General features: G+C 41.5%; 1 protein-coding gene across 12 annotated transcripts in view; it reads left to right on the forward strand.

Moving 5' to 3' along the window:
- Nucleotides 1–16233, forward strand: part of LOC105469876 (transmembrane protein 108) — a 343076-nt gene that overhangs the window by 47972 nt on the left and 278871 nt on the right. The gene's annotated exons all lie outside the window — the stretch shown is intronic.

Below are 16233 nucleotides of genomic sequence, written 5' to 3' on the forward strand. Positions count from 1 at the left end.
GATTTTCTTCAATGCTTGATTTTTCCCTTCAAACAGACTTCTATTACTCTCACTAGAACAATCAGTATTAGACTTATTCCAGCCACTCTTCCCTTCTCTCTCCCACTCTAGAGAAGAAATGGCCCTCACATTTAGTTTGGAATAGGGTGCTGTGCACGTATCTCATTAGGAAATGGCGTAGATATTCAGGTGCTATCTAAAGATAGTTCATAGGGGAGAAAAGGAGGCAAAGAGAGGTGATCCATGTGCTGAAATGATGAAGGTACCAGAGCTGCTCCTTGAAGGATTATTAGCTTTTGGATGGGTGATGGAAATAAAAATTGTTAATTGTAATGACAACAATAGCTCACATTTTGACTTGTTTACTATGGTCCAGGCACTGTTCCAAGTGCTTCACATATATTACATCATTACTATATGTGAAGGTGAGGTAAAAAACTATTAACATCCCATTTACAAATGGGTTGGAACCTGGGGCACAAGGAAGCTAGTTCCTTCAAGGGCGCACAGCACAGGGAGATAGAAGTTCAAATATTCATGAGATCATAGAGTAGGAGTGAATATCAAGACCAGCTCTTTTATTAAGGAAACCACAGTGCAAGGGGTAAAGGAGTTTCTCCAGGACACACAGTGAGTGGGTGGTGGGTTTGAGACTCTTTTCCGGGAACCTAGATTTGAGTGTGGTGTGTTTCAGTTATACCAGACAGTCGTCTTCACTAACAAAAGCACCTCACGAGGCCTCATGATGTCAGTTCTCTACCTTTTAGCTTTTGTTAGGATTGACTCTTCTTTTACTATTTCTTTCTTCTAGGAATAGTTCTTGCCTTTTATATTTTTTAATCTCAGCTCTGCAAATTATTGAACTTAGCTAACGTTTAGAGAATACTGCCTGTTCAAAACATGTTCCAAAGACAATGTAAAGTTAGGGGAAGGGTCTCTTGCCTCTTTATTTGAAATTCCAAATATAAAATGAATGTTTTCATGTTTCCCCCATTTCCTCTGCCATATGGTCTCAAAAAATTGACAGATATCTGAAGGATAATTTCTTTCTCTGCCACCAAAGGCCTTGCCCACTATGGTGCTTATTCACTTTGTTTTACTTTTATAATGGAAAAAGTTTATGCAAAGCAAAAACTGAGCACTGAAACATCACTGATTCTCAATCAGAGGCTACAGCAAGAGATGGGAAATAATTGCGTTATAAGGATTTCCCCTTTCACTTTTAATTTTTTAATGCATGTTACTGTGTACTCATGGGTTTTCATCTATTCAGTATGTTACAATCAATTATAGTCATTATTATTTGGACCAAATTTGGCCACTGAAAGCCTCCTTTGTCCTTTTGGCATAAACCCATTAGTCTTTGAATCCTTTCTTGTATTCAGTGATAATAAGATGTCCCATTAAGGTGTCATGTTGTACTTTCTTGCTAGACTTTTTTGTAATAATTCTTTTTCTTGCTATTCTTTTTTGTAATAATTACTTTTATTTTTTTTTCTTTTGTGAAGATTGTATGGATTTTAGAAACTCTTGAAAAGAATTGAAAGCCATTAGTAAGATCAATGTACCATTTGAGATTTTTTAAAAAGTATTTCAGCCTTCAAGAGCAATATTTTTAGTGTGAGTCTTATTTTGGAAATGGAATCTATAAAGTTTCTAAATCAGAGGTTTCTATTTTTCACTAATTTCATCTTTTCTCTTGTTCAGCTCTTCTAATTTCTGTCTTTGACTGCTGAGCCACATTAAAAAAAGAAAGCACTATTATTGCTTACTAAGGAGATATCATATGGAAAGAATTTTCAGATCCTGACCTTGTCCAAGGAGTGGTGAAAGGGATGGCATCCCAAATGTTAGCTGTCCTTTGTGGCCTTCTGTGCTCCTGGAGTCCAGAGGCTCTCCCTCTGTACCTTCTGACCTATCCAACATTGACTAGGGGGAAATTAGCTTATTCATTTCAGTGCCAGATGTGTCTGGAGTCCACCTTAGTTCTCTTCTTACTTAATCTCTTGAGCATTTGAGCTGTTATTGTTGTGTTTTTTTTTTTTCATCTGTAAAGTGAAGCAAAACTGTAATTTTGAGGTAAGCATTAAATGAACAATACTATACACTATAAATAAGGGACTTGAGGCATAGTGAGGGTTTTGTACCTGTTGAATTCCTTCTTCCTTATGTTATATTTACTTACACATGCGGGATATGTGTCTGCTTCATTTCTATAAACATTTTCATTGTTAAGTATAAGACAAATACAAAAACCTCCTAAAATAATTGTACAGTTTAATGAACTATTATGAGATGAATATTTTTTAAAACATTATCCATGTGAAACAGGCCCTGCCTTTATTAGGTGAGGTACACTCTGATGAACAAGACAAGGGTCCTGCTTTCACAGAGCTGATGACTCTGTAGCATCTGGTACTGCCAGAGATCAGACATAGGAATGAGAGAATACATTTAATTTGGCTAAATTAACATTGGCTCAAATCCAGCAAAAGACCTTGTTAGCAGAAGGTAGAGCTCTTTGTCCACTATGGTGTCGTTTGGGCATTACATGGATGTATGGGGTTGGCCATACAACCGTGAGATAACATGAGATTCCATGTCTCACTTCCATGGTTATGGAAGGACCCGCATGCTTTGTAGTTTTACGTCACAAAATGATTCAGAAAAATGCAGATGTTTACAAATCCTATACTTGTCCCAGAAACCTTAAACTCCCACTTGAAAAGGAAATTCAAAATGTCAGGAATCCCTGGGGAGGAACTTCAACTCAGGATCTTGGCCCTGCTTGACTCTCAGGGGTAGCCACCAGCAGTTGGGTGCAGCCCTGATAGAGATTAACGTAACTCAGCCTAGACTTCTTCCTCTCTGGGCTCCTCCCTTGTCATGTCCTCTGACTGTGACTCTACTGTGTATCTTCTTGACCTGCTCCCCACTCTCTGGGTCTCTGGACTTGATAGCCTTGGTGAGTTCTAACTGCTCCCTCTGGGAGTTCCTTTGAACCTTACCACCCCACTCCCATTCACTTCTCTTGTTCTGTCCTATTTAGATGTGGTAACGCTGCAGGATAAATCTTCTGGAACTATCTCCCAGGCTCCATGCCTTATAACCAAAGGAGATGCTAACATGCTTTGTTGTATAGCCCCAGTCTGGGAGATCAGACAGTGGTTTCCACTGGCTTGGGGTTAACCATAGCGATGTCTTTTTTTTTTTTTTTTTTTTTTGAGATGGAGTCTCACGCTGTTGCCCAGGCTGGAGTGCAGTGGCGCGATCTCGGCTCACTGCAAGCTCCGCCTCCCGGGTTCACGCCATTCTCCTGCCTCAGCCTCCTGAGTAGCTAGGACTACAGGCGCCCGCCACCGCGCCCGGCTAATTTTTTGTATTTTTAGTAGAGACGGGGTTTCACTGTGGTCTCGATCTCCTGACCTTGTGATCCGCCCGCCTCGGCCTCCCAAAGTGCTGGGATTACAGGCTTGAGCCACCGCGCCCGGCCCATAGCGATGTCTTTTTATCTTCTCTGTTATTGTTTCCTGGCTTGTTTTTTTGCTGATCCTTAAAAAATGTCATGAAACTGTGACATTATGACAATTAGCCCTTAGCACTGCTGTTTGGGACCAGATAAGGGAAGTTTCTGACATTAAGATTGGTTATGCAAGGACCATACTACCTGTCTCAGTATCCTTCTTGGGCTCCCTGGCATTGTTGGTTAGTTTGCTCTGGACCTTGTCTGCCTAACAGGGCTTCGGCTATCGAGAGCAAGGACTGTGGCCATCTTTCTTCCCTGGAACCTGAGCACTGAGCGTTGTCACCTTTCCACTGTGTGTGGCAGCAGCAACCAGAGAAGGGCTGTGGGTTTGCCTGTTTTGTTGCCTGGTCATCATCCAGGAGGGCAGCCTCTGTTGTGTCATTAGAGTCGAGGCCCAACTACATGGTGCCTTTGAGAGAGCCCACTATCATAAAGGAACTTTAGGGAGAGATGCAGATGAATACTGTAATCTGGGTGTTACACTCTTTTTAGCAAAGAGAAAAAAAGAAGATTGTTACTGTATCTAGAGTGTTGAAATTGACTTTAGCGTGTTCTTTATCAGTGGGACCCAAACATTTTAGCCTGTTATAGGCCTTTGGAGAAGTAAAAAGAAAGATGACTGTGGTCCTTGTTGTTATGATATCTGTGGTGCTGATAAAGGGACAAGGCCTAAAACAGCTATCCAGCAGTGGTAGGGAGCCTGAGAAGTGCATGCTGGGATAGGCATTGTGGGCTGCAGATTGACAGGAGGGCAGGAAAGGCCCATAGAGATGGCAGAACATGAAGGCGTTGAGTTAGACCTTCACGAATGGGAGGAGTCATAGGGTAGAGAAGGGTGCTTTAGAGGAGACCATGGCCTGAGCAAAGCTAATACACAGGGTGTGTTTGAGAAAACTGAGTGAAAGTAATGTAACATTAGCCTTGAAAGGGCATGTGGGGCGGTAGGAATAGAGCAATGCTGAGAAGAAAGTCATTGAGAGGGAAGATTGCTACTGGGGCTGGCTTTTTGAGTCATTGTATTCTGCTCCTAAACTACTTCTGATTCATTTTTATAGATCTGTGCTAGCAGTTCATCCACAAAGAAGGATTTTTTAAATGATTCATGGTGCTAAGCAGTATATTCACACTGTATTTGAATACTTGACTTGGAATAAATATTGACATTAATAACAGTTTTTAAGGATGTTTCTGATTGATAATAGACATTTGAATTGCTGCTTGCTAGATTGACTCCAAGAGCTGTGGCATTATGACAGCCCTTGGCATTGTTGTTTGGGACCAATGTTTGGGACCTCTGTCATTAAGATTGACTGTGCTGTAGCCACAAATGCTGTGAGCAATTGTCTGATCTATGGAGACCTGGTGTGTTAGTCCATTCTTGCATTGCTATCAGGAAATACACAATACTGGGTAATTTATAAAGAAGAGGTGTAATTGGCTCACAGCAGAAATTGAACTTTTCCATGTATTTGTTACTTGTATTTATTATTGCCCTGGCTTATTCTGTACTCTAGATCCTGTTTACAGGGATCTTCTGTACAGATAGGTAGGCTTCCCTAATGAGTGTGAATTATGGGGCAATAATAGCTTATAACTAACCACAAACCAGGCCGAGGGACAGCTATTCCTATGGACTTGTTGATCAGATCAGTGGCTTTTATGTCTACTTAATGCACATCTGTCATAACTTTCTGTTTCTTATTTATTCTTCCCCTGACATCTACTGATTATGATGCATAATACGGTTTAGTAAGCTGCTAAGGAAACCATGTGATGGGTGGGATAATTTTTATTATCAGGAATTACAAATTCATTAGTATCATACTTGAAAACTTTGCGTTTGTCATTAAAGAAGTTAAATACTACTCCACTTATTCACCAGCTCCTTGTTCAAATACTTTGGCCTAGGGAAGACTGTGAGAGGTTATCAAGTTCATTTTTCTGCCATTAGGCAAAACCTAATCAAACGAGGCTGGAAGAGGCAGTAGAGAAATGTAAAGTATTGCCTCTCCCAGCCTCATTTGATTAGGCTTTGACTAAGGGCAGAAAATGAACAGATGAAGAAATATTTCTCTGATTTGAGAGACTTCTTATTAAAAAAAAAAAAAAAGAAAAAAAACCAACGCCATCATGGTAGCATAAGAGCATGAATGTATCATGATTGTTTTGAGCCTCTCAGAGAAAACGCATTATTTGGTATCTGCTGTTGCTAGTCATCAACTAGTTTGTCCCTGTCTAATAAGATGCTGAGTCTATAAAGTATGGTGACTTCAGTAGTACTTGGAGCTTCCAAATTGCAAGGCGTGTCTTGGGAGGAAGACGACAGCTTTTCCTCTTCTGCCAAACAGAGGCACTCTTCTCTGATACCTGTTGAAATGGTAGAGATGGTAGTCAAGGGAAACAACCCATCGTTTGAGCCTCGATTTTATAAACAGTTTAGTAATACATACAAGTCAACTTCATTCCAGATACAGCCTGACAAGGAACCAGCTATGAAAAAGATAGCAGATGTCTAGAACTTTCTTGTATGTTGATTAGTTGGTATACCCAGAGTTATGTGAAACATCTCAAGTGTTTCCCAAACTCCAGGGTCTAATAAATGCAGCTCGTATTTTCTCCTGCCCTCTTTTACCCAAGTCGTATTTAAAAGTTTTCTTTCTGTCAAATTTTAAATTTATAATTTTTTAGTTGAACAGTTTTAAGTATATTAAAATATTATAACTCACTTTTAGACTTTTAGAATGTTTTTATTCCTTGTAACTCTACAGCTGACACAATGGCCATTATTATTACTTTGATTGTTAACGCTATTGTTAGAAGAAATGGTTTTTACGTAGTATGATCATAGGTTATACTCTGTATTGTAACTCAGATTTTTTTCACTTAACATTAAATCCTAAAATATTTTCCTAACTTGTGGTATAGTCTTGATAATGTTAATAGCAGCAAAATCATTTTCCATTAAGTGAACATAACTCCTTAACCATTGCCCATTGTAGGGCATGTCCATAGCTTCTAACTCATTGTATCATAGTATTCATTGAAGCTATGTTTATGTTATAATACATGCATTCATAGAGCCATCAAGTATTTGCAAGTGAAAAGCAGATTTAAGTAGAAGGAAACAGAACAAAGCTGTGTAATCATGTAAAATAGTTCACTTAGTCATAGCTGAAAAAGTTCCTCTGCCATGTCTGTGACTTGAGAGGAAAAAACAAATCCCATGTTTTATATTTGTAGGTAAAGTTTTTTTGGTTTTTTTTTTTTTTTTTTTTTTTTGAGATGGAGTCTTGCTCTGTCACCCAGGCTTGAGTGCAGTGGTGTGATCTCAGCTCACTGCAACCTCTCCCTCCTGGGTTCAAGCTATTCTCCTGTTTCAGCCTCTTTAGTAGCTAGGGCTACAGGAGTGTGCCACCACACCTGGCTAATTTTTTGTATTTTTAGTAGAGATGAGGTTTCACCATGTTGGCCAGGCTGGTCTCGAACTCCTGACCTCAAGCAATCCACCTGCCTTGGCCTCCCAAAGTGCTGGGATTACAGGTGTGAGCCACTGCGCCTGGCCATAGGTAAGGATTTGAAGAGTTAGAACTGAAGTCCCACTTGGGGTGGAGAGCTGGAACTGATGCTGTTTGAAGTTAGAACTCTTGGGACACCACACTCTTGGTAAGGGCAGTAGGAACTTCCTCCCACCTGGCTTGTTCCTCAGGCCTGAGGTGTACAAACAGAAAGGTCAGAGGAAGATTTGCTACTAGGACTGGTTCTCCATCTTTATTATGTATATGATCTTTGCCAAGTCACTGTATTTCTCTGGGCTAGTTCCATCTTCCATAAAAACAGAGGCATCACATCAGATCTAAAATACTTGGCAATATTCTCACTTCTGTGACTTGTAGACAGCCCATCAGCTCAAAACTGCTCTGAATGGTCTGGAATTATGGGGAATTAATATGACTTACTGGGTGGAAGAAACTTAATTCTGATGGGGACAGAGATGGGCAGAAGGCTCCAACATTTAATGTTGCTTTAAAACAGTTTTATGCCTTTCTTGATATTTCATTTTTACTGTTAAGTCAGCATATCTTTCTGAATTAGAAATCTAGCTGTAAGTAGAGATGTTTTTCATTCATTGAAAGCACAAATGATGTCTTGGTGGATGGCTGCGACTTTTCTGCTAATTCAACCCCTGACCACCTAGGAACCTGCCACTTGCATTTATAACATCGGTCATGACAGTTAGGTGTGTTGACATGTGAAGCAGACACCTGGGTAGATTAACAAGGCATGAGGAACTTGAGTTGTTATAGTTAATAGACCAACTATTGTATAGATAGTCATATTATACCCAAAGTTTCCAGTTTAGTCCTTGTTTCCAAAGGAAATTCCTCTCATGATGTGAAGATATGCAGGTCTGTTTCTTAACCCTCTCAGTACCTGTGTCCCTTCTGATGAACCTCAATGTCAGTCATTCTTTCTTTCTCCCCTTCCCACCTCCCACCACCCCCTCTCCCCTCCCACACACACGAGATGCTGGTGACCAGGTTGATAATCCTTTATACAAATGGAAGGAATACTAGATTCATTCATTTCAGGGCTACTCAACTGTAGTTTCAGATCAACCACTTACCAGCCCTGTGGCCTTGGATAAGTTAGCAAATCCCTCTGTTTTCACTTCTGAAAAATGAGGACTTTGGCCAGAGAATCTCCAAGAATCAAAAAATTATACTTTCAGAAGAGTAAGACCTGACGCATAAATAAATACATGCCTGGCCCCAGGCATACCGATAAAACAAGACATGCTGCTTGTTTGTGGAACTTTCTTGTCTCTTGTCCCTTTCTGCACACCTCATCATTTGCTCTCGCTCCTTCCATATCCCCAGCATATGGCACCCAGTAGACTTCTGCTGCCACTGCTGGCCTGGTGCCTTGCAGGAATAGATAGCAGTTTCTCAGCCACCTCTTCCACTTGTTTGTATTCTAGCCATCTTTCAATGTGCAGGTTAAACGGCTTCTCCATGAAGCCACATAGATCCCCTCATCTAGCCTTAATCTCTTCCACCTACTATTCCATAGCACTTTATCTTATTTCTTAAATTCAGGTTATTTATTACTTCCTCTTTTGTGGATACAAATATTTCCTCTACTGGATTGTAGTTCCTCTGAGGGTTTAATTTGTATCCCAATGCCTGGTATATTTGTTGAATGAATGAACAAATGAATGAGTGGGGAGTTAGTAATTGACTAAGTGAATTAGTTAATTGTATTCCCACTCGGTACTATGCCATTCACTAGTAGACCCTCCGAGTTCTGCTTTTCTCATCATTCCCTTAGGCCTTCTTTAGATAACTAGCTTCTTAATTTCAGGTTAATTAATGAAGAGATTGTTAATGGCTGATACACTGATATGTTGCTGCTTTAAAAATTTGTGTCTTAATAGCAGATCCAAAGAGATGACTCTTTAGTTCAGATAATGGACTAGAAGAGGATTATGGGATGTGTGGATGTAGTCAGGGATAGGGGGGTTCCATCTACCAAAGGTGATGGTCTCAGCCTGTGTAGAAAGCTAGTCCAAGTTACATGTATTAACTTTTAATTTATAATGCAAAACAAAAATTCTCCATAGAACAGCAAGCCCTAGCCCTTTTGGAACCAGGAATTGGTTTCATGGAAGCCAGCTTTTCCATGGACTTGAGGGGTGGATGGTTTCAGGATGATTCAAGCACATTACATTTATTGTGTACTTTGTTTCTATTATTGTTACATTGTAATATATAACCAAATATTATAATTATATAACTCACCATCATATAGACTTGGTGGGGGCCCTAAGCTTGTTTTTCTGCAACTAGATGGTCTCCTCTGGGGTTAATGGGGGACAGTGACAGATCATCAGGCATTAGATTCTCATAAGGAGCATGCGACCTCGATACCTTGCATGCACAATTTGTAATAGGGTTTGTGCTTCTATGGGAATCCAATGTTGCCACTGATCTAACAGGAGGTGGAGCTCAGGTGATAATGAGAGTGATGGGGAGCAGCTGTAAGTACAGATGAAGTTTTGCTTGTTTGCTCACCCAGTGCTCACCTCCTACTGTGTGGCCCAGTTCCTGGCAGTCCACAGACCAGTTTCAGTCCGTGGCCCAGGGGTTTGGGACTCCTGCCATAGAACACTTAATAATTGTGGCGGGGGCGGAGCAAGATGGCCAAATAGGAACAGCTCCAGTCTCCAGCTCCCAGCGTGAGGGACACAGAAGACCGGTGATTTCTGCATTTTCAACTGAGGTACTGGGTTCATCTCACTAGGGAGTGCCGGACAATCGGTGCTGGTCAGCTGCTGCAGCCCGACCAGCGAGAGCTGAAGCAGGGCGAGGCATCGCCTCACCTGGGAAGCGCAAGGGGGAAGGGAGTCCCTTTTCCTACCCAGGGGAACTGAGACACACAACGCCTGGAAAATCGGGTAACTCCCACCCCAATACTGCGCTTTAAGCAAACAGGCACACCAGGAGATTATATCCCACACCTGGCCGGGAGGGTCCCACGCCCATGGAGCCTCCCTCATTGCTAGCACAGCAGTCTGCGATCTAACTGAAAGGCAGAGCGAGGCTGGGGGAGGGGCGCCCGCCATTGCTGAGGCTTAAGTAGGTAAACAAAGCCTCTGGGAAGCTCGAACTGGGTGGAGCTCACAGCAGCTCAAGGAAACCTGCCTGTCTCTGTAGACTCCACCTCTGGGGACAGGGCACAGTAAACAACAACAAAAGCAGCAGAAACCTCTGCAGACGCAAAAGACTCTGTCTGACAGCTTTGAAGAGAGCAGTGGATCTCCCAACACGGAGGTTGAGATCTGAGAAGGGACAGACTGCCTGCTCAAGTGGGTCCCTGACCCCTGAGTAGCCTAACTGGGAGACATCCCCCACTAGGGGCAGTCTGACACCCCACACCTCACAGGGTGGAGTACACCCCTGAGAGGAAGCTTCCAAAGCAAGAATCAGACAGGTACACTCGCTGTTCAGCAATATTCTATCTTCTGCAGCCTCTGCTGCTGATACCCAGGCAAACAGGGTCTGGAGTGGACCTCAAGCAATCTCCAACAGACCTACAGCTGAGGGTCCTGACTGTTAGAAGGAAAACTATCAAACAGGAAGGACACCTACACCAAAACCCCATCAGTACGTCACCATCATCAAAGACCAGAGGCAGATAAAACCACAAAGATGGGGAAAAAGCAGGGCAGAAAAGCTGGAAATTCAAAAAATAAGAGCACATCTCCCCCGGCAAAGGAGCGCAGCTCATCGCCAGCAACGGATCAAAGCTGGATGGAGAGTGACTTTGACAAGATGAGAGAAGAAGGCTTCAGTCCATCAAACTTCTCAGAGCTAAAGGAGGAATTACGTACCCAGCGCAAAGAAACTAAAAATCTTGAAAAAAAAGTGGAAGAATTGATAGCTAGAGTAATTAATGCAGAGAAGGTCATAAACGAAATGAAAGAGATGAGAACCATGACTCAAGAAATACGTGACAAATGCACAAGCTTCAGTAACCGACTCGATCAACTGGAAGAAAGAGTATCAGCGATTGAGGATCAAATGAACGAAATGAAGCAAGAAGAGAAACCAAAAGAAAAAAGAAGAAAAAGAAATGAACAGCCGGGCGCGGTGGCTCAAGCCTGTAATCCCAGCACATTGGGAGGCCGAGACGGGTGGATCACGAGGTCAGGAGATCGAGACCATCCTGGCTAACACGGTGAAACCCCGTCTCTACTAAAAAATACAAAAAACTAGCCGGGCGAGGTGGCGGGCACCTGTAGTCCCAGCTACTCCGGAGGCTGAGGCAGGAGAATGGCGTGAACCTGGGAGGCGGAGCTTGCAGTGAGCTGAGATCCGGCCACTGCACTCCAGCCTGGGCGAAAGAGCGAGACTCTGTCTCAAAAAAAAAAAAAAAAAAAAAAAAAAAAATGAACAAAGCCTGCAAGAAGTATGGGATTATGTAAAAAGACCAAATCTACGTCTGATTGGGGTGCCTGAAAGTGAGGGGGAAAATGGAACCAAGTTGGAAAACACTCTTCAGGATATCATCCAGAAGAACTTCCCCAACCTAGTAGGGCAGGCCAACATTCAAATCCAGGAAATACAGAGAATGCCACAAAGATACTCCTCGAGAAGAGCAACTCCAAGACACATAATTGCCAGATTCACCAAAGCTGAAATGAAGGAAAAAATCTTAAGGGCAGCCAGAGAGAAAGGTGGGGTTACCCACAAAGGGAAGCCCATCAGACTAACAGCAGATCTCTCAGCAGAAACTCTACAAGCCAGAAGAGAGTGGGGGCCAATATTCAACATTCTTAAAGAAAAGAATTTCAAACCCAGAATTTCATATCCAGCCAAACGAAGTTTCATAAGTGAAGGAGAAATAAAATCCTTTACAGATAAGCAAATGCTTAGAGATTTTGTCACCACTAGGCCTGCCTTACAAGAGACCCTGAAGGAAGCACTAAACATGGAAAGGAACAACCGGTACCAGCCATTGCAAAAACATGCCAAAATGTAAAGACCATTGATGCTAGGAAGAAACTGCATCAACTAACGAGCAAAATAACCAGTTAATATCATAATGGCAGGATCAAGTTCACACATAACAATCTTAACCTGAAATGTAAATGGACTAAATGCTCCAATTAAAAGACACAGACTGGCAAACTGGATAAAGAGTCAAGACCCATCAGTCTGCTGTATTCAGGAGACCCATCTCACACGCAGAGACATACATAGGCTCAAAATAAAGGGATGGAGGAAGATTTACCAAGCAAATGGAGAACAAAAAAAAGCAGGGGTTGCAATACTAGTCTCTGATAAAACAGACTTTAAACCATGAAAGATCAAAAGAGACAAAGAAGGCCATTACATAATGGTAAAGGGATCAATTCAACAGGAAGAGCTAACTATCCTAAATATATATGCACCCAATACAGGAGCACCCAGATTCATAAAGCAAGTCCTTAGAGACTTACAAAGAGACTTAGACTCCCATACAATAATAATGGGAGACTTCAACACTCCACTGTCAACATTAGACAGATCAACGAGACAGAAAGTTAACAAGGATATCCAGGAATTGAACTCATCTCTGAAGCAAGCAGACCTAATAGACATCTATAGAACTCTCCACCCCAAATCAACAGAATATACATTCTTCTCAGCACCACATCGTACTTACTCCAAAATTGACCACATAGTTGGAAGTAAAGCACTCCTCAGCAAATGTACAAGAACAGAAATTATAACAAACTGTCTGTCAGACCACAGTACAATCAAACTAGAACTCAGGACTAAGAAACTCAATCAAAACCGCTCAATTACATGGAAACTGAACAACCTGCTCCTGAATGACTACTGGGTACATAACAAAATGAAGGCAGAAATAAAGATGTTCTTTGAAACCAATGAGAACAAAGATACAACATACCAGAATCTCTGGGACACATTTAAAGCAGTGTGTAGAGGGAAATTTATAGCACTAAATGCCCACAAGAGAAAGCAGGAAAGATCTAAAATTGACACTCTAACATCGCAATTAAAAGAACTAGAGAAGCAAGAGCAAACACATTCGAAAGCTAGCAGAAGGCAAGAAATAACTAAGATCAGAGCAGAACTGAAGGAGATAGAGACACAAAAAACCCTCCAAAAAATCAATGAATCCAGGAGATGGTCTTTTGAAAAGATCAACAAAATTGACAGACCACTAGCAAGATTAATAAAGAAGAAAAGAGAGAAGAATCAAATCGACGCAATAAAAAATGATAAAGGGGATATCACCACCGACCCCACAGAAATACAAACTACCATCAGAGAATACTATAAACACCTCTATGCAAATAAACTAGAAAATCTAGAAGAAATGGATAATTTCCTGGACACTTACACTCTTCCAAGACTAAACCAGGAAGAAGTTGAATCCCTGAATAGACCAATAGCAGGCTCTGAAATTGAGGCAATAATTAATAGCCTACCAACCAAAAAAAGTCCAGGACCAGATGGATTCACAGCTGAATTCTACCAGAGGTACAAGGAGGAGCTGGTACCATTCCTTCTGAAACTATTCCAATCAATAGAAAAAGAGGGAATCCTCCCTAACTCATTTTATGAGGCCAACATCATCCTGATACCAAAGCCTGGCAGAGACACAACAAAAAAAGAGAATTTTAGACCAATATCCCTGATGAACATCGATGCAAAAATCCTCAATAAAATACTGGCAAACCGGATTCAGCAGCACATCAAAAAGCTTATCCACCATGATCAAGTGGGCTTCATCCCTGGGATGCAAGGCTGGTTCAACATTCACAAATCAATAAACATAATCCAGCATATAAACAGAACCAAAGACAAGAACCACATGATTATCTCAATAGATGCAGAAAAGGCTTTTGTCAAGATTCAACAGCGCTTCATGCTATAAACACTCAATAAATTCGGTATTGATGGAACGTACCTCAAAATAATAAGAGCTATTTATGACAGACCCACAGCCAATATCATACTGAATGGGCAAAAACTGGAAAAATTCCCTTTGAAAACTGGCACAAGACAGGGATGCCCTGTCTCACCACTCCTATTCAACATAGTGTTGGAAGTTCTGGCTAGGATAATCAGGCAAGAGAAAGAAATCAAGGGTGTTCAGTTAGGAAAAGAAGAAGTCAAATTGTCCCTGTTTGCAGATGACATGATTGTATATTTAGAAAACCCCATTGTCTCAGCCCAAAATCTCCTTAAGCTGATAAGCAACTTCAGCAAAGTCTCAGGATACAAAATCGATGTGCAAAAATCACAAGCATTCTTATACACCAGTAACAGACAAACAGAGAGCCAAATCATGAATGAACTTCCATTCACAATTGCTTCAAAGAGAATAAAATACCTAGGAATCCAACTGACAAGGGATGTAAAGGACCTCTTCAAGGAGAACTACAAACCACTGCTCAGTGAAATCAAAGAAGGCCGGGCGCGGTGGCTCAAGCCTGTAATCCCAGCACTTTGGGAGGCTGAGACGGGCGGATCACGAGGTCAGGAGATCGAGACCATCCTAGCTAACACGGTGAAACCCCGTCTCTACTAAAAAATACAAAAAACTAGCCGGGCGAAGTGGCGGGCGCCTGTAGTCCCAGCTACTTGGGAGGCTGAGGCGGGAGAATGGCGTGAACCCAGGAGGCGGAGCTTGCAGTGAGCTGAGATCCGGCCACTGCACTCCAGCCTGGGCGACAGAGCATGACTCCGTCTCAAAAAAAAAAAAAAAAAAAAAAAAAAAAAAAGAAATCAAAGAGGACACAAACAAATGGAAGAACATACCATGCTCATGGATAGGAAGAATCAATATCGTGAAAATGGCCATACTGCCCAAGGTTATTTATAGATTCAATGCCATCCCCATCAAGCTACCAATGAGTTTCTTCACAGAATTGGAAAAAAGTGCTTTAAAGTTCATATGGAACCAGAAAAGAGCCCACATCGCCAAGACAATCCTAAGTCAAAAGAACAAAGCTGGAGGCATCACGCTACCTGACTTCAAACTATACTACAAGGCTACAGTAAACAAAACAGCATGGTACTGGTACCAAAACAGACATATAGACCAATGGAACAGAACAGAGTCCTCAGAAATAATACCACACATCTACAGCCATCTGATCTTTGACAAACCTGAGAGAAACAAGAAATGGGGAAAGGATTCCCTATTTAATAAATGGTGCTGGGAAAATTGGCTAGCCATAAGTAGAAAGCTGAAACTGGATCCTTTCCTTACTCCTTATACGAAATTAATTCAAGATGGATTAGAGACTTAAATATTAGACCTAATACCATAAAAACCCTAGAGGAAAACCTAGGTAGTACCATTCAGGACATAGGCATGGGCAAAGACTTCATGTCTAAAACACCAAAAGCAACGGCAGCAAAAGCCAAAATTGACAAATGGGATCTCATTAAACTGAAGAGCTTCTGCACAGCAAAAGAAACTACCATCAGAGTGAACAGGCAACCTACAGAATGGGAGAAAATTTTTGCAATCTACTCATCTGACAAAGGGCTAATATCCAGAACCTACAAAGAACTCAAACAAATTTACAAGAAAAAAACAAACAACCCCATCAAAAAGTGGGCAAAGGATATGAACAGACATTTCTCAAAAGAAGACATTCATACAGCCAACAGACACATGAAAAAATGCTCATCATCACTGGCCATCAGAGAAATGCAAATCAAAACCACAATGAGATACCATCTCACACCAGTTAGAATGGCGATCATTAAAAAGTCAGGAAACAACAGGTGCTGGAGAGGATGTGGAGAAATAGGAACACTTTTACATTGTTGGTGGGATTGTAAACTAGTTCAACCATTATGGAAAAGAGGATGGCGATTCCTCAAGGATCTAGAACTAGATGTACCATATGACCCAGCCATCCCATTACTGGGTATATACCCAAAGGATTATAAATCATGCTGCTATAAAGACACATGCACACGTATGTTTATTGTGGCACTATTCACAATAGCAAAGACTTGGAATCAACCCAAATGTCCATCAGTGACAGACTGGATTAAGAAAATGTGGCACATATACACCATGGAATACTATGCAGCCATAAAAAAGGATGAGTTCGTGTCCTTTGTAGGGGCATGGATGCAGCTGGAAACCATCATTCTTAGCAAACTATCACA

Source organism: Macaca nemestrina, chromosome 2, assembly GCF_043159975.1.
Source record: "Macaca nemestrina isolate mMacNem1 chromosome 2, mMacNem.hap1, whole genome shotgun sequence".
Classification (NCBI taxonomy): Eukaryota; Metazoa; Chordata; class Mammalia; order Primates; family Cercopithecidae; genus Macaca; species Macaca nemestrina.